This window comes from Danio rerio, chromosome 4 (genome assembly GCF_052040795.2).
Source record: "Danio rerio strain M-AB ecotype USA chromosome 4, GRCz13ab, whole genome shotgun sequence".
Taxonomy (NCBI): Eukaryota; Metazoa; Chordata; class Actinopteri; order Cypriniformes; family Danionidae; genus Danio; species Danio rerio.
Window position 1 is genome coordinate 11,045,168 of NC_141024.2, and position 26,973 is coordinate 11,072,140.

The 26,973-nt window shown below is 38.5% G+C and overlaps 1 protein-coding gene across 5 annotated transcripts in view; it reads left to right on the top strand.

Moving 5' to 3' along the window:
• Window positions 1-26,973, top strand: part of kcnd2 (potassium voltage-gated channel, Shal-related subfamily, member 2) — a 196,060-nt gene that overhangs the window by 139,943 nt on the left and 29,144 nt on the right. The window lies entirely within an intron of this gene.

Consider the following 26,973-nt stretch of genomic DNA (forward strand, 5'->3'; position numbering starts at 1 on the left):
TGAAACACAAAATACAGCTAAAAACTGCTAATTTAAAGGTATTTTATACTATCCTTAGTTACACTACCCTTAGTGTAGGTAAAATATTGGTGTCTGGGATGGAGCAAGTCCAAAAAAATCCATGCTGAACATTCATTTTTATAGGTATTTTATATTGGATTCAAGTCAGGTGATTGGCTGGGCCATTCTACAGCTTGATTTTCTTTCTCTGAAAGCACTCGAGAGTTTCCTTGGCTGTGTTTTAGATAATCATTTTGTTTAAATTTCCTAGTTTCATCTTCATCATCCTGGTAATGTAGGTTTTGGACTGAAGCAGATGATATTAATTTACAGTGACAAATGGCAGAGGGCTGCTGAAGAACTACTGAGACATTTCAGCTGCTGTCTGAGCTTTCACTGCCTTTCTACACCTTCCTTTCTTCATGTTTTCAATACTTTTTCCCTGCGTCATTTGATTTTATTACACATAAATTCATTGGTAAAGAAATTAGTTTTGTATTCTTTGGTTGTTACCAACATTCAGGAAAAAAAAAATCCAAGTCAACAGCACCTTTAGAAATAAGATTTCGGAGAAAAATGGTAACATGTTTAATATTTATTTACCCCACTGTATGTTGATGTGAAGGAGGAGCCTTTGTGCGCTATCTTGACACTCAAGAAACAACAAAACAAGCAGATCTCATTCATACTAAATGTGCATTTGCTTCTAAAAACTTAAGAGTCAGTGGTTCAGAATGATTCAGAACAGTTCAGAAAACACCCCAGGTAGCAGAGAATTCAGGCCCAGATTTGGCATAAATCTGGCACAGCAGGCATTCATCCGGCACTGGCATACAGCATGTGGCCCTAGTTTTGCAGAGGTGGCACCGTCTTTAAGGCAGCACACAATACTTGGGCCAAATGTAAAATGTAGTATTTGGCCCAAATGTTTACAATTGATATGTGGGCCATGTAAGTTTGGCCTATCTGGACCCACATTTAGAATAAATTTTTATTATATTCAAATAAAGAAAAGAAAAATCTACCAATCCGGTCGCTTCGAGAAAAAGCATGGCTAAAGTGCAATGGTTTATGGGTTTATCGATTTCATTGTAGTTGTAACACACTAACATATCTGGCCTAGTTCAGGCTCAGTAATGGGTACTAACTTGGCTGAGACTTGGCCAAGATATGGTCCACGTTTGGCCCTTGTCTGAAAGCCAGACTTAGTCCAGTCATGCACAGTAATTTACTGCAGCATGTGGGCCAAGCAAAAGCTGATTGTGTGGGTCAGAGCTGGACCAGTGATATTTTGCTATGTGGGACAGCATAAAGCATGTAGTTATCATAACACCGCCATAAACCACCTGTAAACAGGATCTTGCAACAGTTGACCCGCCTCAGTTGCCTCAGAGCTTTTCTGATTGGTCCACTGCTATGGAACTGACAGTGATGAGCTGCACTGCATGTGGAAGTTGAAGACTACTAGACACAACATCTAAAAAATGCAGCACTCATGTGCACAGTGTTTTAAAAGACACTAGACACTAGCATGTCGGTCACACATGCCCGTCAAGCACACATTTACATTAAAAAACAATAGAAACATAGCATGATGGAAAATGTCTTCTGCGGGATCTCTAAGAAACCACTAAGGAGCAGTTATACTAAAATCTTAAGTTTTCTAGTCATGAGTCAAACTGACTACAAATATTAAGTATAACAAAAAACATGACTTATTAAATTAAATAAATGTAACAAAAGCATTTGTTTTAATGACTTTTTGCCACTTAATTGAAATCGGAATAGTGCATTTTTTCCATATGATTGCAGAACAAAACAGTTCCTGGATTGCTTTTCATGTTTTCTGGGTAGATGCACTGAGGACCACATTATAGCACTTCAAATTTTTATGATATGTGACCTTTAATGTATGATATCACTAAATAGTTAGAAGTAAGCCTTGGATGTGGAAACAGCATTCCATACATCACAGCCTAACAAGCATATAGACAGCTTCTGGAAACCCGCTGAGACCTACTGGGCCTGTTTTTAGTGACTTTCAGGCCATGTGGTGGAGCTGAGATCAAGGATTAATGTGTATATATAGATTGCTCTCAGAAATGTAAGAAGACGAATCTGAGTCTGGTGCTTTAGTGAGGCACACTGGTGTGATTTATCTCGAAAGACGCTCGGATGAGAGGTTAGCATAACGGATGCATAATTCCACTGGGGGCCGACGCACTGTAATCGCTCAGAGCAAATTTGTGGAAATGATAAATTACACTAGGCTTTCACTTTGCACATGTCGTTTTCTATCACAGTTTTAAAGGGGCAGTGCACCCAGATTGTAAAAAAGATCTGCCAGGCAGATTCAGTTAATTAATGTTTAGTAATTAATTTAACATACTGTAATTAACTTATGTTCTTTCAGTTTGTGTCTTCAAAATATGACTTATTTTTTATTCAGCCTAAACATGAGCATTGGAGTCTTGGTTGGTTTTGTGTTTACTATTGTACATATTTGTGTTTATTATTGTGTTTACTAATTACATTTGCCTTTCTGAATGTTGATTAGATTTGAAAAGAACTCTTCAAGTGTTATCACACTTGTAGATTTGTGTCCAATTTAATTGTTTTTTTTTTCATCCATATTGTCTCAGTGATGCTTTTTGGTGGACTCATCCGGAATCTAAAAGCATTTGTAGGGATCTAAAGGAATTGTGTTCTGGTAATTAAAACTGATAATACTCTTTTGCTCTTATAAACATTGAATTGAAAAGGTTGGAGTGTGGGTTGGTAATTATTGTGTATGTTTGTGTTTATTGTTGTGTTTACTAATTGCATTAGCCATTATTGATTGAATTCAGAATTCAGATTGAATTGTAGTCACACTTGTAGTTAGGTGTCCTGTTTAATTCCTCTTCATTTCATCCATATTGTAAAATGAAAACGTTTTCGGGGGCTCGTCCGGGAGCAAAAAGCATTTAAAAGGATCTGAAAGCGAATTTATAAAAGGTGTGATGATTTTTTTTTTTTTTTTTACAATTGTATCGTGATAATTCTATTTCCCTGAAAAAAAGGACAGTTTAGAATAAATATGTTGCTTCATTTTAATAAACACACCTGTTATCGTGAATGATGATCGGACATTATTTAATCCACATTATAACATTTTATTTTTTTATATGTGAATTATTGAAGTTTTACTTTTTTCTTCATTTAAAACACTTTATGTAAGTGTATATATATATATATATATATATATATATATATATATATATATATATATATATATACACACACACATCCAAAATTGAACATCTCATTTTTGACCTGTATTAAGTATACAAACTCATTTTGTAGTGGGTGTAAAGTGAGCACGAAATGTTGCTAGCCTGATTCAAACTTGCAATGTGAATGAGCACTCTGACTCAGTAAGCAGATTGAGTTTCCTGATGTCCACAACATCTGAGCTCAGCTGCTTACCCTGAGCACAAATTTGGTATTCAGAGTGACTGTCTGTGATTGACTGTGCAGGGCCCGTCTTAACACCACAGTCATTAATCTACATCTGTTGTCATGGTTTGATATGAAAGAGAATAAATTAACGGCCACAAAATCTCCTCTTCTGGCCGTGTCGTGCCCCCTGTTGGCCGGGAGCAGATGGTTGTGCGGGACAGGAGGAGCTCTGGATCACTTTCACCACCTCAGATTGCTTTTGGGATTAGAGTTTGGTTTAGGTTAGTTCAGTTTGGTTTGGACATGCTGTGTGCAGAACAATGAGTTGAGCTGCATTGTGTTTGAACGCCCCCTTGTGGTGATTTATTGTTTTTGGCTCGCATACAAACATCCAGAATAACTTCTTAGGAGAAAACACTGCAGGTAAAGACTCATGCACATGTTAGTTTTGAAAGTCATAGTCATTAAAGGCATAGTTCACTTAAAAAAAAAAAGTTACCATTTATTGTCCCTCAACTATTTCCAAACCTATACAAGTATATACAAGTTTCATTGTGAGTAAATGAAGACGGTTTTGGGTGAACTGTCTCTTTAATTGTTTGGTTTGTTACAACTTGTGTTATTGGTGTTCAATTATAATACACATTGTATAATTTAGTTTTATTAAAATATGGTATATATATATATATATATATATATATATATATATATATATATATATATATATATATATATTCTAAAAGTCTGCCTGATTTGATACAAAATAACTGTGATTTCTTTTTTTTTTTTTCTTTTGGCTGTTTGGCTTTCAATAATATATGGAAAAAAGAGATTCCTAAAATCCCCAAAAATTAAACAAGAATTGAATTTTTAACCTGGCTTAATCCAATGTTTAGATTGTTGTGTAATGAATGCAAATTAGTCATGATGTGAAGTATACATTGACTATTGGGCGTTAGGGGTCAGCTTTTTCAGTAGTTTGTGTTAAACCCACAGTATGCATGCTTTATTGAACCAAATTCACAAATTATTGTAGTTACATCTCGTTTATTAATCAACCCTATTTCAGTTTTCAGAATTTTGAAGGATAGTGAGCAGATACTGACCTACAGTCATCTCATATTGGCTATTTTAACAGGGTATTAAACACTCATCACACAAATGTAAAAAGTACATCTCCTTCTTGGATCACTCATTCACAAATTAGCAACAGCTGACAGATGAGACTCAAGTCATCAGACTAATGAATTAACAGGTGTTACCTACACCAGTGACAATCACCCAATTAAAGAAAGTCTGCAATCAAATGAGCACACAATCAGACAGCCAACTCCAAACCTGATGCAGGCTTTCAAGCCGAAAGGCATTGCTATTATTAATAATGGATGCATTTTTTTCACAAATTGTGCTGGAATCCTTTTTTTCCTGTATATTTTTTGAACTCACTGGCTATTTCAACTGCAATTACTTATTTTTTTATATAAAAATGTGAAATGTGTGCAAATAGTTGATAATGAAAGATCACACTTACTGTTTAATTTCATTGTGTGAGCATAAGCGTTTGTTTAAACACAGAATATGCACAACTCTACTTTACTTTTAGGCAATATTCAAACACTTAATTTCCAGGAAAAGTGTTTTTTGAACACTATACAGTGTCTACACTGTGAAAATATCAATTTATTAACAGGTTTCATATTTAGGGATTCACATGTTTATTCCCGTATATTTACTGATATGAATTTCAATATGGGAAAATTGTATTGCATTTTAATAGAGTGACTTTGATTAACAGTCTAGTAGTTTAAAACTATTTAATTTATAAGAAGAAATGATTTATAGATATATAGACTTGAGCCTGTAAAATAGCAAAAAGAAAAATACTAACAGTTTATTTCCAGGTTTTTGTACTGTAATTTACAACATCAACCCAGAAAATAAATAATTTCCAATATTATGTCAATAAAAGAGAAACTCTTTGGAAATTTTCAACATTATCCTCATTGGAGGAAAGATCAAGGTCCCATAATGCAATGCGTAAATGAAAAACAAAAATAAACATGATACAACTATGGTAAAACTGTTAATTAACAGATATTTTTAACAGTGTACAGTAGGTCTGGCGGTTTCATTTTACAGAGTGAATTTTTCATGCATATATAGCCTGCTGGCAAAATCTTGCATTGACAATAATATTAACCATTATGGGGTGGTCGAATGTGTATTTATATGTCAAATGTGGATTTATATAGTCTATTCTTCTTATTATAATTTAATATACAGATTAGTGCAAACATTTTTCCATTACCTATTTCCCCCATACACATCTTTTTTTGAGATTTTTTAGTGGGGGAATCAAGCGTTAGTGGTCAAATCCCCGTCATTCACAAATGAGTACATATTTAATGAAATAATTCCTAAATTGCAAGTTTAAACATAACATTTTAAAAAAAAATTGCAATGCAGAATATGTTAGCCATTTTTAATGTAATCAATCAGCTAGTAAAATATAGCGACTGCTTTAAGAACAGCACAAAATTGTAAGCAATACTCAAATACACTTTATTTAAAAATCTATTACACACATAGACATCACCTTTTTAAAAGCACCATAGCTATATATGGTAACACTTAATAATGGTCCATTAGTTAATATTAGTTCATCTGTGTAATAAAATGAACAAACAATCAATAATACATTTCTTATGGTATATATTCCTCGTAATGTTAAGTGAAATAGCGTTAGTTCATGTTAACTCACTTTGCATTGAGTAATGTCAACAAGCGCAACTTTGGATTTTTTTAATGCATTAGTTAATGTTGAACTGTGATTAATAAATGCTTTACAAGATTATTAAAACATACTGTTGGTAAATACATGAACTAATGGATTATTATTCTGAAGTGTTATCCTAAATATAGCTGCAGGTTACTGACTGTAATTGGTTTTGACTGTAATGCACAAATAAACGTAAACAGATTGTTATTACCCTATTGCAGTGTCTTACCTTAAACACACATTTCTGCGAGTAGACTCAAACAATAGAGTGTTTATCAAAGGAATTCGCTTCTCTGAGCTTGAAACGTAGCGGATCAAACACGATCTCCCAGCGGTGGATCTGCGTTCTCAATTCGCTCTGTAAATCAGCTCGCTTAAGAAGTGAGGAGCTTTGATTCAAAGTAATGACGTGTGAAGCAACATTATTTACTTACAAATACGCACTGCTTCTTTTATCTTTCTGAGGAATTGCGGGTGTTGTTTTGCTTTTTTTTTTTGTATAAGTGCGTTGTGATGGCGTTCATTGGCGCTGAATGCGATTACAGGCTCGATGGGGAGGCTCATTGTCTGACTGTATTTAGCTCATCGAACTTCACGCAGAGCCAATATGATCTGTCAGGTGATAATCACACAAACACTTCCAGAAAAACTCCATTAACACATTGATAAGCACAGCATGATTGTGTGTTTGTGGTTGTGTGTTGCAAACTGGAACACAAAAGTTGATTTGAGGCATTTAATGGATCTTTGACCTGATTTTTAGCCAATTGTTCATATTAAAGTTTAGATGCACTCAGCAAATGACCTTTGCTGCTTATTCAAACTACTTATTTAAAATAATTATTAATTATTAATTGTAATAGTTTTACACTTTGACAATTTATATGTGACAAAATATATTTTATAATGATTTCAAAAGAGTTTCTTTAGTTTATTTTGCACATCCAAGGTGTTTTAAACTTTATTTATTTATTATTTATGATTTATATTGGCCTTTTCTATTACTGTATTATATCCTAATTTATGGTTTATGGTCAAATATGTATTCTTAGATGCTCATTTGTTGCCAAAAAAAAAACAAAAAAAAAAACAAAAAACAGCCTGGTTTTAAAAATTAAAGTCATAGGTAAATCCTAATTAGTTTGATTACATTCTTTTTTCACAAAATCCTTAATTATTTATAAATGAATGATATAATTAATATTTTTATATCTAGACTTAAACTAAGTAGTTTTATAAATGTAAAAAAAATATTCAACAATTTTGGATGCATTTATTATTTACATTTTTTTTCTCGTTAATTTTGGCCTCATTAAATCTGCTTTAAAATGTTTCAGCTCTTGAAAATTAAGAAATAAATGCATCTTGTCATTTATTTACCCATTTCTTTTTATAAAATAAAATAAAACATATAGACTCAACTTTATAGCACTTTTTCAGCAGCTTGTTCATATTTAAATCTGAATGTAATTGCAATTCAATTCATTGTGATGAATCATTATCTGATCACGTAGAGACTTTATCATTTTATTTATATCTGTAATACTTTTACACTTATATAATTGTCAATAATTTCAGATTTTTTTGTTCTTATTTTGTTTTGCTCATCCACTGAGTTTTAAGTTGTATGTAATTTATATGATTTATACTGGCATTATTACTGTATAATTTCTAGATTTCTGGTCTATGGTATATGTATTCATAGATGCAAACTTGCTGTTGCCTAAAAAAACTAAACTTTCATTTTATGTGCTCATTACAGCCTAGTTATAAAAATGAAAGTCATACTAAGTAAATCTTAATTAGTTTCATCATTTTCTTTTTTCACAAATTCTAATTTCAAATATTATTTATTATTAATAAATAAATAATATAATTTATATATTTTATAAGTAGACTTAAACTAAGTAGTTTTATAAATGCAATAAAAAACATGAAACTATTATTAATGCATTTGTTATTTTGAATTATTGTTTTTTATTTTCTCATTCATTTTGGCCCCATTAAATTTGTTTTAAAACTATTTAGCTCTTGAAAAGGAAGAAATATTTGCATCTTGCTGTTTATTTTTCCATTTCTTTTTTAAATATGTATACTCAACTTTATAGCAGTAAAAAGGCACTTGTTCAGATTAAAATCGAAATCTGGTCACATATAGACTTAATTAAATATCTGAATCAGTAATACGTTTACACTTTCATTTTATGCACTAATTACAGCCTAGTTATAAAAATTAAAGTCATGAAAAGTAAATCTTAATACGTTTGATCACTTTCTTTTTTTTAAAAAATCCTTAATTATTTATGAATTAATTTAATTAATATTTTTATATGTGGACTTAAACTAGGTAGTTTTATAAATGTAAGAAAAAAATTAAACACTTTTAAATGCATTTATTATTTTGAATTAATTATTTTTTTTATTTTCTCATTAATTTTGACCTCGTTAAATCTGCTTTAAAATGATTCAACTCCTGAAAAGGAAGAAATAAATACATCTTGTCATTTATTTATCCATTTCATTTTTTAAATATGTAAACTCAACTTTAAAAAAAAAAGTTTTTTTCAGCAGCGTGTTCATATTCAAATCTCAATGCAATTCCAATTCAATTCATTGTGATGAATTATCATCTAATCACATATAGACTTATTAATTAAGTATTTATATCAGTAATACTTTTACACATATATATAATTGACAATGATTTCAGAAGAGTTTTTTTTTTTTTTTTGCTCATCCACTGTGTTTTAGACTTTATTTATGTTATTTGATTTATACTGGCATGATTTATTACTTTAATACATCTTAATTGATGGTACATGGTAATATAAGTATTCTTAGATGCACGCTTGCTTTAAAACTGTTGCCAAAAAAATACAACCTTTCATTTTATGCACTTATTACAGCCTATTTATAATGATTAAAGTCATAATAAGTAAATCTTAATTTCTTTGATCATATTCTTTATTATTTATTACCTAATTACTATTTTCAAATGTTCACATACAGATCTACATTATGAGTTTAATTACAGAAAATAAAATATAAAAAATAAGCAACAGTAATATTAACCAAATCTTTCATTCCTATTTTGACCTGAAACACTCTATTTCCGAGTTCTACAGAGTGTTTCTTGATTAATTATTCAACTAATGTACAATAACTCTGCTTTCATCTACAAACATCCTGCTGAGATCTCCTTTAAACAATTTAGCATTACATCTGGGCCTAAATATTAACACTGGAGTACTCCGAAGCTTTGGTTTGTGAAGCCGAAGAACGCTAAAATCCCGATCAACCTTTCATCATGAGGTCTTCACGTCTGTCTGGAGTCTGTGACGGATAAACCAGTCTTGTTAACTCTGAAAGAGTGTCTCCGGTAGAGCCGCTATAATTCAAGGAATAAAAAATGAGCAGGAAAACTGAGCCAAGGATGGAGAGGGATGAAAGGCGGGCGATGCTATAAATAGCCCACCTGAGCCGCTTCACTCATCCGTCTGCTTTTGAACTTGTCATCCGCCAAATTGGTGCTGCGGGCCATGTCATCCATCTCTTTTTGGAGAAGGGGTGAGGAGAGGTGCTGGAGGAGCCGACCGCACAATCCCTCATTCACACGCTGATCCATCACACTATCGCACCCAAATCTCACACACACTCACACAGGTCGCGTGTGCGGATAATATCTGGATATGTAGGCAAGCGGTCAAAAGTTTGGGATCAGTATTTGTTGTAAGTGTGTGTTGAAGTGTGTGTCGAATATCGAACACTCTATCAAAAGTGTTTAAATATGCTTTTATTTCTATTGCATTCTATTTCTCCATAGTTTAGATTATATTGTTATTAATATTATTTTATTTTTTTAATGTTGTTACTATTTCAAGATCACAAGTGGTTCATACTGTGCGTATGTATGTATAAATGGGGTGGGATTAAACAAGATGATTAGACAATAAATTAAGTGAGCGGTTGGTCCATATTTTAAATTCCTGTACACCGAGGTCATGTTTTGATCTTCGATTTGTCTCACACAGTCATGTGGTGCGATTTCGCAGATCAGAGTTCAGTAAGCTTAAACTTTACAAAGCAGCAAACTGCGAAGCTTGTTGCACAATCTTGCGTTTTTGGTCTGACGCATTCACATGCAAATGAATGGAAGCCTATGGGGAGAAACATCCGTGCAGGTTTGTTGAGGCACGTTGGAGCTAAATTCTGCAGGATACTGGTCCTCCAGGACCGGGTTTGGACACCCCTGGATTAGACCATTAGCATCTCGCTTAAAAACGACCAAAGTGTTTTGATTATTTTCCTTTTAAAGGCTTGCCTCGTGTGTAGACACATCGTGTATTAAGAAAGATGAAAATAAAATTAAATAAAAATAAATAAATAAATAAAATAAATAAATAAATTAATTAATTAATTAATAAAAACATTGAAAAAAAGCTGCAAACAGAAAGTAGAAATGTTACCTGGGTAATTATTTGCTTAACAGTTTAAATGTCCACATACCATATATATCTAATTTAATATTTCAATTACTAAAAGTAACACTTAAATAAAAATGTAAAACATTAATAATAATAATAATGATGATAGTAATGATGATAATAATAATAATAATAATAAAAATGATAATATGATGTATCATTTTTTCAACAAAAAATATAAAGAAAAGAAAAGGTTATAAATGTTTCTTGAGGCTCCAGTTTTGTATCAGAAAAAATAAATTTTTAATAAATTTTTTTTTAAAAGTACATTCAATATAAATCCTAAAGTTTTATAGTGATTCTGTTCTAATAAATCATTTTCAGTCAAACAAATAATTTATTTAACATTTAAAAATCTGACTGATCCTAAACTTAAGACCAATAGTGAGAGTACTTAGTCTTTTTTCTTGGTATTTCAGTGTATCTCTGCTAACCCTGCATTTGTCATAGTGTAAAAGGATTCATACTTGACGATGTTCTGACAATGTACTGATGCTTTGCTTTTGTCAGACAGGACATCTGCTTTATTATGTTTTTTGCTATTTCAGGCTAGTCAATGGGAGTGAATGGCCATGAAAAATCTTTTTTGTAAGTTCTTAGAAATGCACTTGTTGTATTTATAAAGGCTTGATGCGTTTTTGAAACTCTTTTTGTTGCTGCTATAAAGTTGAGACAACATATTTTCAGAAAGAAGCGGGTAAATAAATCGAAAGATGTATTTATTTCTTCCTTTTCAAGAACTGAATAGTTTTAAAGCAGATTTAACAAGGTCAAAACGAACGAGAAAATAAAAAAGATCATTATTCAAAATAATAAATGCATTCAAAATTATTTCATATTTTTTCTTAAATTTATAAAACTCCTTAAAGTCTACATATACATTTTTGTTTTATTTAACTTTTTATTTTATTTTGTCACAGACAGAACACACTAAATAATTTTCATGCAATAGAAATTAAAATGATAAAAATTCCTGATAAATTAACTTTAACTTACAGGAAAATTATTTAAAAAACAAACAAAACTATTAGCATAAATAAACAAAACCCAAGATGAACCAACATTGTAAACACAATGTCTATTACTAGAATTATTTTAAAATATTCCAAAAATACTATTTAATATTGTATTACTAATCTTTTCTTTATTATTATTATTAGTAGTATTTATTAATTTATTTATTTGTGTATTTATTTATTTGTGTATTTATTTATTTGTGTATTTTTTATTCATTTATTTATGTATTTATTTGTATTATGTATGTATTTATTTATTTATTTGTCTATTTGTGTATTTGTTTATTTATTTGTGTTTATTTATTTTGTGTTTATTTTTGTGTATTTATCTGTTTATTTATTTATTCATCTATTTATTTGTGTATTTATTTATGTATTTATTTGTGTATTTTTTATTTATTTGTGTTTATTTATTTTGTATTTATTTATTTATTTGTGTATTTATTTATTTTATTTTATTTTTTATTTATTGTTTTTTTTGTAATACAATATTGTAGTATTATTCTTTTCATCATTATTATTGGTAGTAGTTTTTTATTTATTTATTTATTATTGTTGTTGCAGCACATCCACATGCTTTTTTCACAATTATATTTATTATTAATCATATATGTCTATAATACACATAATGGTCCAAAATGTAATCACAACTGATCATTTTTTTTCATTAGAGACAACAAAATTCCAGAACCTCTAAAATAAAACTCTCAGTCCTTCATGCATCAACAATAAACACACTTACACACACTCACTCAGACACACATTATAGAAACCCAGGGGAGACACTATTACTGGATAAGAGAGAAATATGGCATCTGCATCTGTCTTGCCCAAGGCCTGCTTGACTAATTGTCCTCTGCACTCGAGCCTGTAGGTGGAATGAAGTGTCAAACTGAAGCTTGCGTGTGTGTGCACTTGCCTTGCTTAATTTACTGGGATTATGTGTGTGTTTATGTGTGTGTGTTTAGCTCTGAGCTGAAACAGGAGCCAATAAGTCTCTTGTTTGACAGTAGTTTGTGTTTCCTCCCTTATTGCGAGTGTGTTTTTGCCTTTCCTCCAGGAATATAGAGAGGATCAATGAGACTGAGTCAGATCTGGATTTAGACAAATGCTGTGTTTTCTGATGGCCCTCAGAAGAAAGCTTCAGCATGTGGGTGTATTAGAGCACATGTACTTCTACAATACAAGTTTGTGCATAACTGTGGGAGAATTTCACCAAACTGGTCAAGAATCTGTCTGGGTCATTATAGTATGGTTTTTAAGTGTCCTCATAGTAAAACCTCTGGACAGGGAATCCCTGGCAATCTCTTACATCACTTTCTGTATATTGGATGGGCCAAACTTGTTAGTAGCAGTGCTTAAATTCGTCACTAAGAAATAATGAGAATCACAAAAATGTCAAGGTAAAACATCCAGATAAATTACAGGAATTATAATTTGACAGGAAATATGTTAAAAAAGAAATAAAGGTACATTTTTGCTTTTACTATGGTAATTGTGGCATAATGTGACAATAAATTCATTGCAACTTATTTGTCAGTTTAAACTTTAAATCTGCTATCTCAGTTTCAGTTTCTGAAAATTGGATTCCAAATGGGATTTCATTTCTCACAATTGTTTGTTTTCTTTTATTATACTTGTAAATAATATTTTGAATGTTATTATTATTATCATTATTATTATTATTATTATTATTATTATTATTATTATTATTATTATTATTATCTCCATCATCATAAGTAAAAGTAATTGTATTTTTTATTTAGTTATTATTATTAATTTATTTAATTAATTGTTAATTTGCTGTTGTAATACAATATTGCATTATTATTATTAGTAGTAGTAGTAGTAGTAGTGATTTTTATGTATTTATTTATTTGTGTATTTATTTAGTTTATTTAATTTTGTTGTTGTTGTTGTTGTAATACAATATTGTATTATTAATATTTTTATTATTATTATTTGTATCCTTATTTTTGTTAGTTGTAGTAGTTGCCGTATTTATTTATTTATTTATTGCTGTTGTAATACAATATTGTATTTTTATTCTTTTCATTTTTATTATTATTATTATTATTATTATTAATATTTATTTATTTCAAAATCATTTTGCAAGATACTAGTATTCAGCTTCAATTTCAAGTTAAAAGTTATGTTCATTACATTAACCAGGCTTAACTTGGCATCTCCTTCAACAGTGCTTTGTTCTGTAACCTAAAAAATACTAAATTAAATTTTGATTAGCTCCAGATTTGGCTTCAGTACTGACTAAATGAATGAAAAAAGTTTATCTGGACACATTGGAAAACTTTTGTCATAAACACTCACAGGATTTTGTATGTGTTGATGTTTAGACTTGGCGGTATAGATCTGCCTCATTGTTGTTGCTTTTGCTTTGATTATTATGGCCGAGCAAGTACTGAGACCTGCTACTGCCAGTATATGCACAGACATGCCATCTGGGAATATAACAGAAATATTGCTGCAAATACTGCTGTGAATAGTATATATGTAACACCATGTAGCAGATCTAGGTGGAACTTGGATGAAGGAGGGTCTTCGAAAACACACCGCAGCTTAAACAATATAGAAAGACACTGAGCTTTTAAACTGATGAGGAGCAAGCTCATTGACTGCAAAGGTGATAGAGTGTCATGCTAGACAATTCATTTTTTGATTTTTACTTTATCAGACAGAAACTACATCACATATTTGTAAATATGTACATATTTGGACAGTTATAATATATACTGTATTTCTGTGAAAACTCTATTCAATAGATTTTGAAATTTACATAATATATGACTATTAAAATTAAATACATTATTGATTAAGAAAAATATTATTATTCCGCCTCATATTTACAGAAATAATTAGCATAGTACCAAGGTAAATACAGTATGAGTGTGCCTGTGTGATTTTGTATCACTAGTCAGTCATATATTTGTACATACAGATAGTTCTTCAAATTTATTCCAGTGATATTGTGTATTCTTGACCCTAAAATGATTGATTGATGAAAAAAACCCAAACATTTTACACTTTGCATTTTAGTCTCGCATCTACAAATATATTTAGCATATATATAAACAAAAAAAAAAGTGTGTTCATATCTAAGATCAGTCATATAATACATCCATCTAATTTAACCTTCACACTGTCAGAGCGGAGCAGCTTTAGAAAAGCGTCTGAATGTGAGAAAATGACTCCATTCGTCTCTTTCCGAGAGAAGTTATTTGAGCATATGGCAAGCGAGGGAGGTCAAATCAATGAGCCGTCCCTGACATTATCACAAAGGAAAACTCCTCATCAAATGGCAAAGGCCAATGTGCAATAACACTGTGTGGGAGAAAGAAAAGTAGTAATGATGGCAGATCGTGAATAGATATAACATCATGAGGCCCTGGCAGAGGTCAAAGTGCACTGTAGATGTCATAATGCTGTTATAACGTTTTGGGAAAATGCCCACCTAGTGTTTAGCACAGTTGCGGTTTGTCTTTCCAGCACTGCAGGTGAATCTGCTTCAGTCTGTGCAAACTGACCTTCTCAATGTTGAACATCTGTAGCTGTCAGTCCATCGCTCACTCTGATAGACATAAAAACATGCACCACCACTGCTCTTACTGCGTTTATAAAAATGCACGTTACTTATTTTTCAACACAAAATTATTTGCATAATGCATAGGAAGTCTTGTTTTAGGACTAACCAAAAAATGTATTTACAGTTGGAGGAAGCATTTTATTATTTAAGATCTTTTGAAATGTTTATTATTATTTTAAAAATTTCCCAAATTATGTTTAACACAGATAAAGATTTTCACAGTGTTTCCTGTACTTTTTAAACTCCTATTTCTTTTAGTTTGGCTGGAATCAAAGCAGTTTTACATTTTAACTAATATATATGTACAAATATAATATAGTAAAGCATCCTATGGAAAATATTAATATAAAAAGAATATATTGTGAGGGGTGCACTCACTTGTTGATCACTGTATTTATTTATTTTACCATATTGGGATGCACTCATGGAATCAAGTGCATGTGTAAATCTGCAAGTGTAACTGTATCAGTCATAGAACATTAAATATGGCATGTCGGTGACCATGTGTTAATGCACTCACACACGACCACACAGCACCTGCTACAGGTACTTAGCGGCACTAATGTTATCTCATCTACGCGTGGACTGTGAATTCCCTAGCTGATTTTCTCAGATCATTAGCGTCGGTGCTTGCGATGGCCTTATTAGCTCATCCAAGCCTCAGCCCCAGCTATTTCCTTAGAACGTTCAGAGCTAATCAGACGCCTGAAGATGAGACTTCTGAAGTAGTCTGCGTATTAGCCTTTATTAACCTATTGCTAGCAGTACGCAAAAGTCAGATTAGCCTGCAAACATTAGCATTTTACCTTCTGCTTCAACAAGATTAGCAATTAAAATGAGGGAAAACAAACAAATGTGGATTTTATTTTGTGGAGAACGGTCCATTTGCATTCTGCCAAACTCTGTGAAGGTTTGGTCTTTGAGTTTCAGCTCTGCCAATGCATATTCCATGCGGACCATCTGTTGCATATGGACAATGCTGTAGTTATACTCTGAAAACTGAATTATTATTAGCGTTATTTGTTTATTTGCTGAGAAGCAGGAGAGCTCCCGCGGTTCAGCCGTTGGGTCATTAGCATCCACACATAATAGCAGCAATGCGATCATAATTAAGCTGATTAGCACTTTGTCACAACGTAAGTCCTGTTGGACCAAAAGCAGAGAAAAAATACGTAAACACATTAAAATCTCTTTAGGAAACAACTAAATCGCATAAAACAAACATCCACAGCTTCAATTATGGCTGGAAACAGTGCTGTTATTATTCCAATAGCTAATGTGTGTGTTTTTATTGTGAAGGGAGAAAGAACTGAAAAGGGAAGCTGACAGAAAGACCCAAATCCTGTAAACAAAGGTGCTTCTAGTTATGAAGTTTTGTGTTGCATTCTTAATTTGGTCAAAACATAATGCTTAATGCAGTTTAGACTTGTTGTTATTTATATTAAACACAGCAGTTTAAATACTTACTAATTAGTTAAAGAAGGTTTCACAGCTTGAAGATATGCTAGCATAAACATTTCCATCAGTTTTGTCCCTGTGTCAAGTATATGTCATGACAAAAATCCCCTTTTTTTTTTTGCTATACTTATGGCACGTCATGATTTTTCCAGGTGCAATCCAATCCTGGATTAACTTTAATGTTCATTTTTGTTTAAAAACATAATCCATAACTATTACCTACCACTTAATCCAACCATAACTGTAAATTATTCCCAAAATCAGAGGGGAATAATAGTGCATCCTAACGGTAAGCCTAAACCTTAACTTAAATGGTAAGTGTATCCCTTAATTCTGATTGGCTGATAGGAATGTTGTTCCAGGATCAACATAGATGTTAATCCAGGAAGATGTCCTACTTAGTGAAATCTAGTTGGCGATACGGGCGTGTATGTCATGGTGGATAATAAGTCGTGGGATGCTAATTAGGTAAAACTAGCTTACACTTGTTGTGTATTCAGCTAGAAAACCTTAGCATAAATATTATCATCAGTTTTCAGGTCTTTGTAAATACTGTCATTGTCAGGTCACTCACTCTAAGGGGGAATCTAAAGTTTTGATTTGTAAATTAGTAAATTTCTGATTGGTAAAAGCTTGCTTAAAGTCGTCTTGTAGGCTGTTAGTAAACGTTATCATAAACATTATCATAAGTTTTATCCAGCGCGATCTCACGAGAAAACATAAATATTTTATGTATTGTCAGAAAAGTGGCTAATTCATATTACATACAATGTAAAAAAAAATCTTGCTGCCTTAAATTTTTTAGCGGAATCAAATGAACTTTTCTAGTCATCTCAACTCAAGCTGACTAAAAAGTTAAATTTTGTAGAACTTTATAGAAACCGGTTTAGCTTCTTTAACTTTTTTTTTAAATAGGTTAAAGTATTTGTTGTCTTGACTTTTTATCTTGACCTTTTTTTTTTTTTTTGCAGTGTATATAATTCATACAATTTAACTTGTATAAAAACATACTATTTTTAAAAGGTGTGCCCCAAGCCCCACTGCAGAAAGCAACCATAGTTGAGGGATGAGCAAATTGTACTAAAATGTACAAATGAACAAAATGACTCAAATTAGCCACTTGATAAAGTTTCACAAACTAATTTCTAGAGGAGCACATGATATGATTGATCGTGGCTTTTCTCCCATCTGTAATTATAAGTAAACCAATCAGATCATTTTAAAGTCAACATAAATATCCCGTTTAACTTCACTCCCTTATCTTCATTTTTTGAAGACCCCCCCTCCCCCCCCCCCCCCCCCCCCCCCCCCATCCACCCCATCTCCCTCTTCCTCTTTCGGATTTTAATCCAGGAATTGGCCGACACGTTGGCTCTGTGGCTGGCACTGTTGCCTGACAGCAAGAAGGTTGCTGGTTCGAGTCCCGGCTGGGCCAGTTGATTTTTCTGTGCGGGCTTTACAAGTTCTAGGTAAAATAATAAAACCAATAGTAACAGTTCCCCTTCGGGGGGAACTTCAGCACTATAAGTGGATTTGATTGTAAAATCCACGCATTGGGAGGTTCGGTTCAGAAGCTACTCGTCTGAAAGAGTATTGAACGGGCCAATTAAGAATGAATTGGCAGCGCAAGCCTGCGCAGGTGAGCGGCATAAGCAATCAACTGAGTATATAAGCTCACCTGGCGCAGCAGACGCTATCCTTTTCGCTTCAGAGACTTTCTGATCGAGTCGATGAGGGTTCCTCCTGCTGTGACCAGCGATTCTGAGCGAACGAGAGCATTCTCCCGGTCCAGAGTGTGTACACGCAGTGGCAGACGGTCGAGCTGGGTTTCTCCCTTGCCTGGCGTTCTTTGGGTCCGGTCCTCCAGAGCGGTGCGTATAAAGTTGCAAACTTCACAGAAAGAGCAACACAGTCGTGCAGCACGTCCTTATCAGGACGGCGCTCCGACTGTGCGTTTCTGGATGCGGTGGTTTCCTGTCCTCGGATGATGGGCGCGGGCACTGTGTTACATGTCTGGGGGTCCAGCATGTTAATGCGCTGCTCGCGGGCAGTTCATGTCGTCATTGCGATGCCATGACTGTTGCGCAAGATCGCGGTTAGCCTTTGCAAAAAGGCGAACCACCCCAGTTGTCCCCTGCTCTGCAGCGGGCACTCGGGCAGATCTGAGGGTTTCAGCGAGAGATAATCCGTCGCCCACGGGCCCGCGGACCTCCCGCTCCTCTAAGCGCTCCATCCAAGCTTCGGGCGGAGGAAGCGATCCGTCTAACAGATGGTAGCCCTTACGCCCGATGACACCGGAGACCAGATGTCCACCGCGGCATCGGAGGGTGGGCTTTCATTGTCCGATGATGATCCAGACCCGCTCGCCCCCTTCGGGCTGGTGAGCGCTGTCACTACGGATCCTGAAACGGACATGTTAGCCGTGCTTTCCCGGGCTGCTTCGGCCGTGGGTTGGAGATGGTTTATCCCCCAGCTCCGCGGCCGGACCGACTAGAGGGGCGTTCCCTTCTTCCCGGAGGTGCACAGTAGGCTCACGCGGTCTTGTAAAGCACTTTTTTCTGCTCGTGCTGCGTGTTCCTCCACCCTAACCACTCTTGACGGTGAAACAGCCAGGGGGTATGTGGCGATTCCTCAGGTTGAGTGCGCGATGGCGGTAAATCCGCGCGGCGCCTCTTCTTGGCGGGGTCCGCCTCGTCTCCCATCCAAAGCCTGTAAGTTATCTACCTCCCTCGGGGCTAGAGCTTACATAGCTGCGGGCCAGGCTGCTTCCGCCTTGCATGCGATAGCCACCTACCAGCGCTACCAAGCGCAGGCGCTGGCCGAGCTGCACGAGGGTGGGTCCAACCCAGGCTTACGAGCTTCGCACCGCCGCCGACTTAGCTCTTCGGACTACTGAGTCCGCTGCGTGTGCGTTGGGGAGGACGATGTCCACATTAGTGGTCCAGGAGCGCCACCCCTGGCTGATATGCGCAAAGTCGACAAAGTCCGCTTTCTTGACTTCCCCATATCCCCAGCCAGGTTCGGCGACACTGTCTGTGAATTCACCCAGGAATTCAAGGCGGTGAGAGAGCAGTTGGTGGGTGATGTCTTATCGGCGGTCCGTAGCCCGCTCCGCCCGCCGTGCCATTCATACCTGCTCCTCGCCGAAGGCGTCCGCCTACGAGAGCTGCTCCGCCCCCGCACACGCCTAAGGCGAAGCGAGCGCGTCGGGCACCTCGGAAGCAGGCAGCCCCCCTGCCCAGAACGCCGCTAAGTCCGGCAACGGACCGCGAAGCGCCCCTGGGACAGGCCATCTGGAGAAGAGGGAACTTGCTCTTTCCCCGCTGGAGGGCGGGGCCCCATTTCCAACGGCACTTTTTACTGCCATGAAAACATTATGAAAGGGCACTTTTCACTTCCCCAGATGTGACAGCCCGAAATCTGCCAGTCTGGGACGCTATGCTTTCTAGCTTGCAGATTCGGTGCGTTTCGCCAGTGGCTCACGAGCGCTGGGAGGACGGTCTCCTTTCTCCCACCCCTCGAGCCTCCCCTCCGGAGCTCGGGTTTGGAGTGAGAGCAAATATCTCACCTCCAGCTTTTCCGTGGGACCCGCGAGCTTCCCGGATCAGCACACCCACTCCGCGCTGCCCCACTGCTGGTACGTCAGCGATTGTAGCGATGAGTCCATTAGCGAGAGCTCTGCCTGCCTGGTTAGCGCGGGCCAGCTCTTCGCGGTGGCTCATACGCACAATCAGACTCGGCTATGCGATTCAGTTCGCGAAAGGGCCCCCCAAGTCACGGGTGTGTATTCACCAGGGTCAGCCCCCTGTCCGCCCCTGTCTTGCGAGAGGAGATTGCTGTCCTCCTGGCGAAGGATGCAATCGAGCCGCTCCCTCCAGCCGAGATGGAGAGCGGGTTTTACAGCCCACGCTTCATCGTGCCCAAAAAGAGCGGTGGGTCACGGCCAATCCTAGATCTGCGCGTTTTGAACCGCTGCCTGCACAAGCTGCCGTTCAGAATGCTCACGCAGAAGCGCATCCTCCGGTGCGTTCGTCCTCTGGGTTGGTCTGCAGCATTAGACCTGATGGACGCGTATTTCCATGTCTCCACTCTTCCTCGCCACCGACAGTTTCTGCGGTTTGCGTTTGAAGGTCGAGCTTGGCAATACAAAGCCCTCCCCTTCGGGCTCTCTCTGTCTCCGCGGGTCCTCACCAAGCCCGCGGAGGGTGCCTTAGCGCCCCTTCGGCTCGCGGGCATCTGCATACTCAATTTCTTTACGACTGGTTGAATTGCCCTCTCTTTTGATTATGCACAGAGTTGATTATGCACAGAGACAAAGTGCTCTGGCACTTCCACCTGTGGGGGTTTCAGGTCAACCGAGAAAAGAGCAAACTCGCCCCCGTGCAGAGGATCTCTTCTCTCGGGCTGGAGCTGGACTCGGTCACCATGGCAGCGCGCCTCTCCGGAGAGCGCGCTCAGCTGATGCTGTACTGTCTGAGAGAGCTCGACAGTAAAATAGTGGTCCCACTGAAACAATTTCAGAGGCTCCTGGGGCATATGGCATCCGCAGCCGCTTCATGCCGCTCGGATTATTCTATATGAGACCACTTCAGCACTGGCTTCACGATCGAGTCCCCAGACGCGCATGGCACGCGCGCGCACACCGAGTCTCTGTTACTGCGCTGTGTCGCCGCGCCCTCAGCCCTTGGAGCGACCCCTCGTTCCTACAGGCCTGGGTGTCTCTAGAACAGGCGTCCAGTCTTGTTGTCGTTTCAGCAGACGCTTCCAACACGGGCTGGGGGGCTGTGCGTTGCGGGCATGCGGCTGCGGACCTGTGGAAAGGTACCCAGTTGCATTGGCATATCGCCTGGAGCTGTTGGCAGTGTTCCCCGCTCTCCACCGTTTTTTTCCGGTGTTGGAGCGGCAACACGTGCTGGTCAGGACGGACAGTACGGCGGCGGTGGCGTATATCAGCCGTATAGGGGGTATGCGCTCTCGCCGCATGTCTCAGCTCGCCCGCCGTCTGCTCCTCTGGAGTCATCCGCGGCTGAAATCGCTGCACGCCATTCATATTCAGGCAAGCTCAACCGTGCAGCCGATGCGCTCTCACGGCAGCCTTGCGTCCTGGAGCATGGAGACTCCACCCCGAGTCTGTTCAGCTGATATGGGCGCGATTCGGGGAAGCCCAGATCGATCTGTTGCTTCCCCCGAGATCGCTCATTGCCAGTTGTTCTTTCCCTGACCGAGTGCTCTCGGCACGGATGCACTGGCTTACAGCTGGCCTCGGGGCACGCGCAATACGCGTTTCCCCCAGTGAGCCTGCTCGCGCAGTTACTGTGCATGGTCAGGGAGGACGAGGAACAGGTTGCTGGTTGCGCCCCTCTGGCTCAACCGGACCTGGATGTCAGAGCTCTCCCTCGCGATAGCCCTCCCCTGGCAGTCCCTTCGAGAGAGCACCTACTCTCTCAGGGACAGGGCACCACCTGGCACCCTCGCCGATCTTTGAAGAGATTTTAGACGCGAGGAAGACTTAGGTAACCTCCGATTGCGGTGGCTAATACCGTCACTCGGGCTAGAGCCCCCTCCCCGAGCGCGCCTATGCCCTGACGTGAAGTCTATTCACTGAATGGTGTGTCTCTCGCTGAGAAGACCCCCGTAATTTGCCAGATCAGCGTTGTGCTTTCTTTACGCCGAGAGAAGTTGGAGAGCAGGCTGTCGCCCTCCACACTCAAGGTTACGTGGCTGCCATCTCCGCTCTCATAACGCGGTGGCTGGCAGCACCGTGGGAACGCATAACCTCATCATCCGGTTCCTCAGGGGCGTTAAGCGAATTAATCCACCCCGCCCCCTCTCATGCCCTCTTAGGATCTCGCCCTCGCGTCAGATCCCTTCGATCCTCGACTCAGTATATTTCTGTCCCTGAAGACAGCTCTGCTGGTCGCGTTGATATCGATTAGAGGGTCGGGGACCCGGAGGCATTTTTCGGTCAGTGACTCGTGCCTGTAATTGGGCTGGCTTCTCTCACGTATGAGACCCCGCCCGCGATATGTGCCCAAGGTTCCTACCACTCCGTTTTAATACGAGGTAGTGAGCCTGCAAGCGCTGCCCTCGGAGGAGGCAGACCCAGCCCTTATTTATTGTCCAGTTCGCGTTTTGCGTATTATCCGGACCGCACTCAGAGTTTAGATCATCTGAGCAGCTCTTCGTCTGTTATAGCGGTCGGCAGCAGGGAAGTGCCGTACCGAAATAAGTTCCCACTAGATTGTGGATGCCTTTCTTTCACTATCAGAGCCGAGATGAGCCGCGTCCCCCGAGAGCGCGTGCGCACTCCACTCGGAGCTTCGCATCCTCTCGAGCGCGCGCACGCGGCGCCCCTCTAACAGACATCTGTAGAGCTGCGGGCTGGGTGACACCCAACACATTTGCAAGGTTTTACAATCTGCGAGTGGAGCCGGTTTCCTCAAGGGTATTAGGTAACCCTTGGTGATTGAGGAAACAATTCGGTAGGGTGTTGAAACACGCTTGCTGCGCCATTTTCCCTAACACGGAGATACGTGCGCCTTTTTATCTGTCAGTAAAGTTCCCCGTCAGGTGAGCCCTGCAGATTCCTCCGTGGCCCCCAGCACTGACTCAGCGGAGGAGTCACTTGCTGGCCCACTACGTTGTAGGTCTGCCCGCTGGTCAGCCCGCGTTTTGGGTAAAGGTGTCTGCTATGCGTGGTCCCCACTAGGCGATCCCATATGCTTATTCAGCCACGGTTAAGTCCCCCCCCCCCCTGGGCGGACCCGTGTCTTCCCTCCCCGCTAACCACTCTTTTGCTATGCGTACTCCCCCTTTTTTAGGGCTAGTCCATATGTAAATTCTGCCATCTATCCCCCCTTGGGTAACGGATGGCCTCCGCAGCGTCCTCCCTATCGGGATTGCACGCTTCCCAACGTACTGTCGTATTCCTAGAATTATCTAGATGCTCACGACACCCCAAAAAATATATATAAATCCGTAAAACTTCTGTTGAAGTAGGATAAATTAGGGCCAGGGACACGTTGGAGGACCGCGCCCCCCATGATGTGGGTGCGTCACGCTTGCTTGACTATCTCCTCATCGGGGGTGTTGGTAAGGTGCAGTCATTATGGCGCTTTCAATGGGCTCCCAATGCGTGGATTTTACAATCAAATCCACTTATAGTGCTGAAGTTCCCCCCGAAGGGGAACGTTCGAGGTTACTAAAGTAACCCTTCGTTCCCCGAGGAGGGGAACGGAAGCACTATACTCCGTCGCCATAATGACTGTCCCTTAGCTGTTGAAAGTCTCTTCAGCTTAAAAAGGATAGCGTCTGCTGCGCCAGGTGAGCTTATATACTCAGTTGATTGCTTATGCCGCTCACCTGCGCAGGCTTGCGCTGCCAATTCATTCTTAATTGGCCCGTTCAATACTCTTTCAGACGAGTAGCTTCTGAACCGAACCTCCCAATGCGTGGATTTTACAATCAAATCCACTTATAGTGCTTCCGTTCCCCTCCTCGGGGAACGAAGGGTTACTTTAGTAACCTCGAACGTTATGAGTACTTTAGTACTGAACCTCACTACGTGATAATGCGCTGAAGCTTTCTTCCTCTTGTGCTGCCCCCGAAGAGTCTGAAAGTGTTTGGGCAGCTCTCGAAAACTGCCTGATCTCGTACTCCCTTACATGCTCATTGACCAGGCGGGATCCTTGGGCTCAATTATCTCCGAGCTCAGGGTTCTCTCCTGTGATAGCATGCCAAACCTGCTAACATTATCAAGCAATATATAAGTGTGAACTCTTGAAATCTATGAAAAAAAAAATGGCTTGCAATGAAATTGCTGATTTTGTTTTATCCGTCAGGCGAAATACTGCCACTGAAGGCAATTAGTGCAATACAACTGTGCATACACAATTCACTACAAGCTAAAGTCATTTGTTGTTCTTTTCAGGTAAAGTACTGTTATGATGCATCAAGATTTGTGTTTTTGCTAGTTAGCAAATGTTGAAGTAAACTTGTCTCCTTAGGTAAACGACTACGAAAGTAAAGAAAGTGCAAAGAAAATCTTCTATTTATTGAAAGCTAGTTTAAACTGCTTCTGTACCTAGTAGTTGGCTGAAGTACTGTACACAGCTAACACAAGAGTGAACGTTATGTATGTTCAAATGTCCGTATGTTTGATATGCATCAGCTCATCTTTCACTCTTGCCTAGGCTGATTAAGTCAAATCTATTTCCATCCTTCAACTAATAAGCAGTCTGCTCAAGTTTTGGGGCAGATTTCAGCATTGTCTAGCGCCTTAGCATACATTAGCATGTCGACCTCTCATCTCCGCTATCGATCATTCACTGTGAACGGGTCGCGGCAGGGGAATGAGATTGCTCTAATTGATCTGGTTATGAATGTATCATGTTTGCTCATGATAGCTCGTTCACCCTCCTCTACTTCAATGTCAGCGCATCCCCTCGTTTCCACCATCAGCAATGACCTCGCGCCATTTCTCCTCCATATCTCATCGCATTTCACACGCTGTTCCTTGAGCCGTGACACAAATGGCATCACCAGCCATTCGCCGAGCTGCGTGAAAACGGCAGATCTGTCCATATAATGATCATTAAGTGTGATTTTCTCTGGAAATCGAACACCTTGCACTGTTGTGTGTATTTTTTTTTTTCTGTTCTTGGACACAAAAGTGAGCTCAGAGCTTTATCTCTGATTGATCTGCTGTGAGTCAGTGGAGCAAGAGACCATTCTGGGGGTTTATAAGAAAAGATAAAAGACCCTTATCATCTCTCTCTCACTTTTATCCTTTCACCAGAAGTTGCGTTTGAATGCCAGGAGAACATCTTTCATTATCAGGTCAAGGACTTTGTACCTGCTTGCGTTAAGAGCTCTGGAGAAGAAAGCGTCGGTTGATGCGATAAACTCTAAGTATCTGTCTCGCCTTTAGCCGCGCTCAAACAGGGGACGTCTCTGATACCGATGATTGTGTGTCTGTCCGCAAGTCTGATAGAGACAGAGCGAGTGAAAAGAGGTAGGACGGAAAGATGGGATAAAACAGATTGTTGAGCATTCATGGGAGGGATGAGGAAAGCATAGACAGAATTATTGATGAGGGAGGAGGGGGTCTCGTGTGAAGCTTCCAACCGCCTCGGCATAAAGCATTCACAAAAGCCTTTCATGAAACCCTCAGTTGTGAGATTGCACCTACAGTGCTACGCCCAGCCATAGAGGAGATGGGGATGAGATCTCAAGAGTGCTGCTTGTGAATGACAAATAGGCACCCTTGTTTGCTTTCTTCATTCAGATTAGGGTTGAGACTTTTTGAGTGGGAGGAACATGTTTGGTTTAATCTGACCAATCACAACTGCCATTATCTGTCCACACGCAAATCTTTATGTGGTCCACAATTACGCCTACATCTACAAAATAAAGTGGAATCGAAAGTTTCATGAAGTACCCACGGAAACTTATCAGAACCAAAAAAATCAATCTTCTAATTGAATGCAGTCGTGATACACTGAAAATGGAAATGATCCATTGAATTTACAATTTTTTTTTAAGGTAAGTGGTTGCAAACAGTTTAAATGGGATTTACACAAACAAATGAAGTTGAACATTACTAAATTCCATTTATTTGTGTAAATTCAGCCAACATAAGTAGTTTGCAACCATTTACCTTAAAAAAACTGAGTAAATCCAATGAATTATTTTTTCAGTGGAGGATACAGCCTCTGAATTGAGACACAGCAATGGATAGCAGACTAATGCAGATTTTAGAGAGAGGGGTGTGTGGAAATGACACAAGTCTATTGACTTTATTTTTCACGTATGAGCGGGCGCATCCATTGGAATCTTTTTGGCTTAAAAGTGCTTTCACATCTGTGGTTCAGTTCATTTGGCCGGACCAAGGGCAACAATTGATACATTGTATTATTTTTCTGCCGTTTTTGGGTTCTTTTAAGAATCAGTTGAAAAGAACCAAAGTGCAGTTATGTGACAAAATCCACATCATTCATTGGCAAGAAGTATTTTGAAGTATTGAAGTATTTTCTAACCTGCTTTTCGATTGGTCAGAATTAACGTGGCGGAAAATGCCAATGGAACTTCTGCAGGTAAACAAACTAACAGACACAAAAGTCAGGCAACTGAATTGGCAACTTAATTGGGAGTACCTAAACAATCGCATGTACTTTTGCATCGCAGATTAAGGTC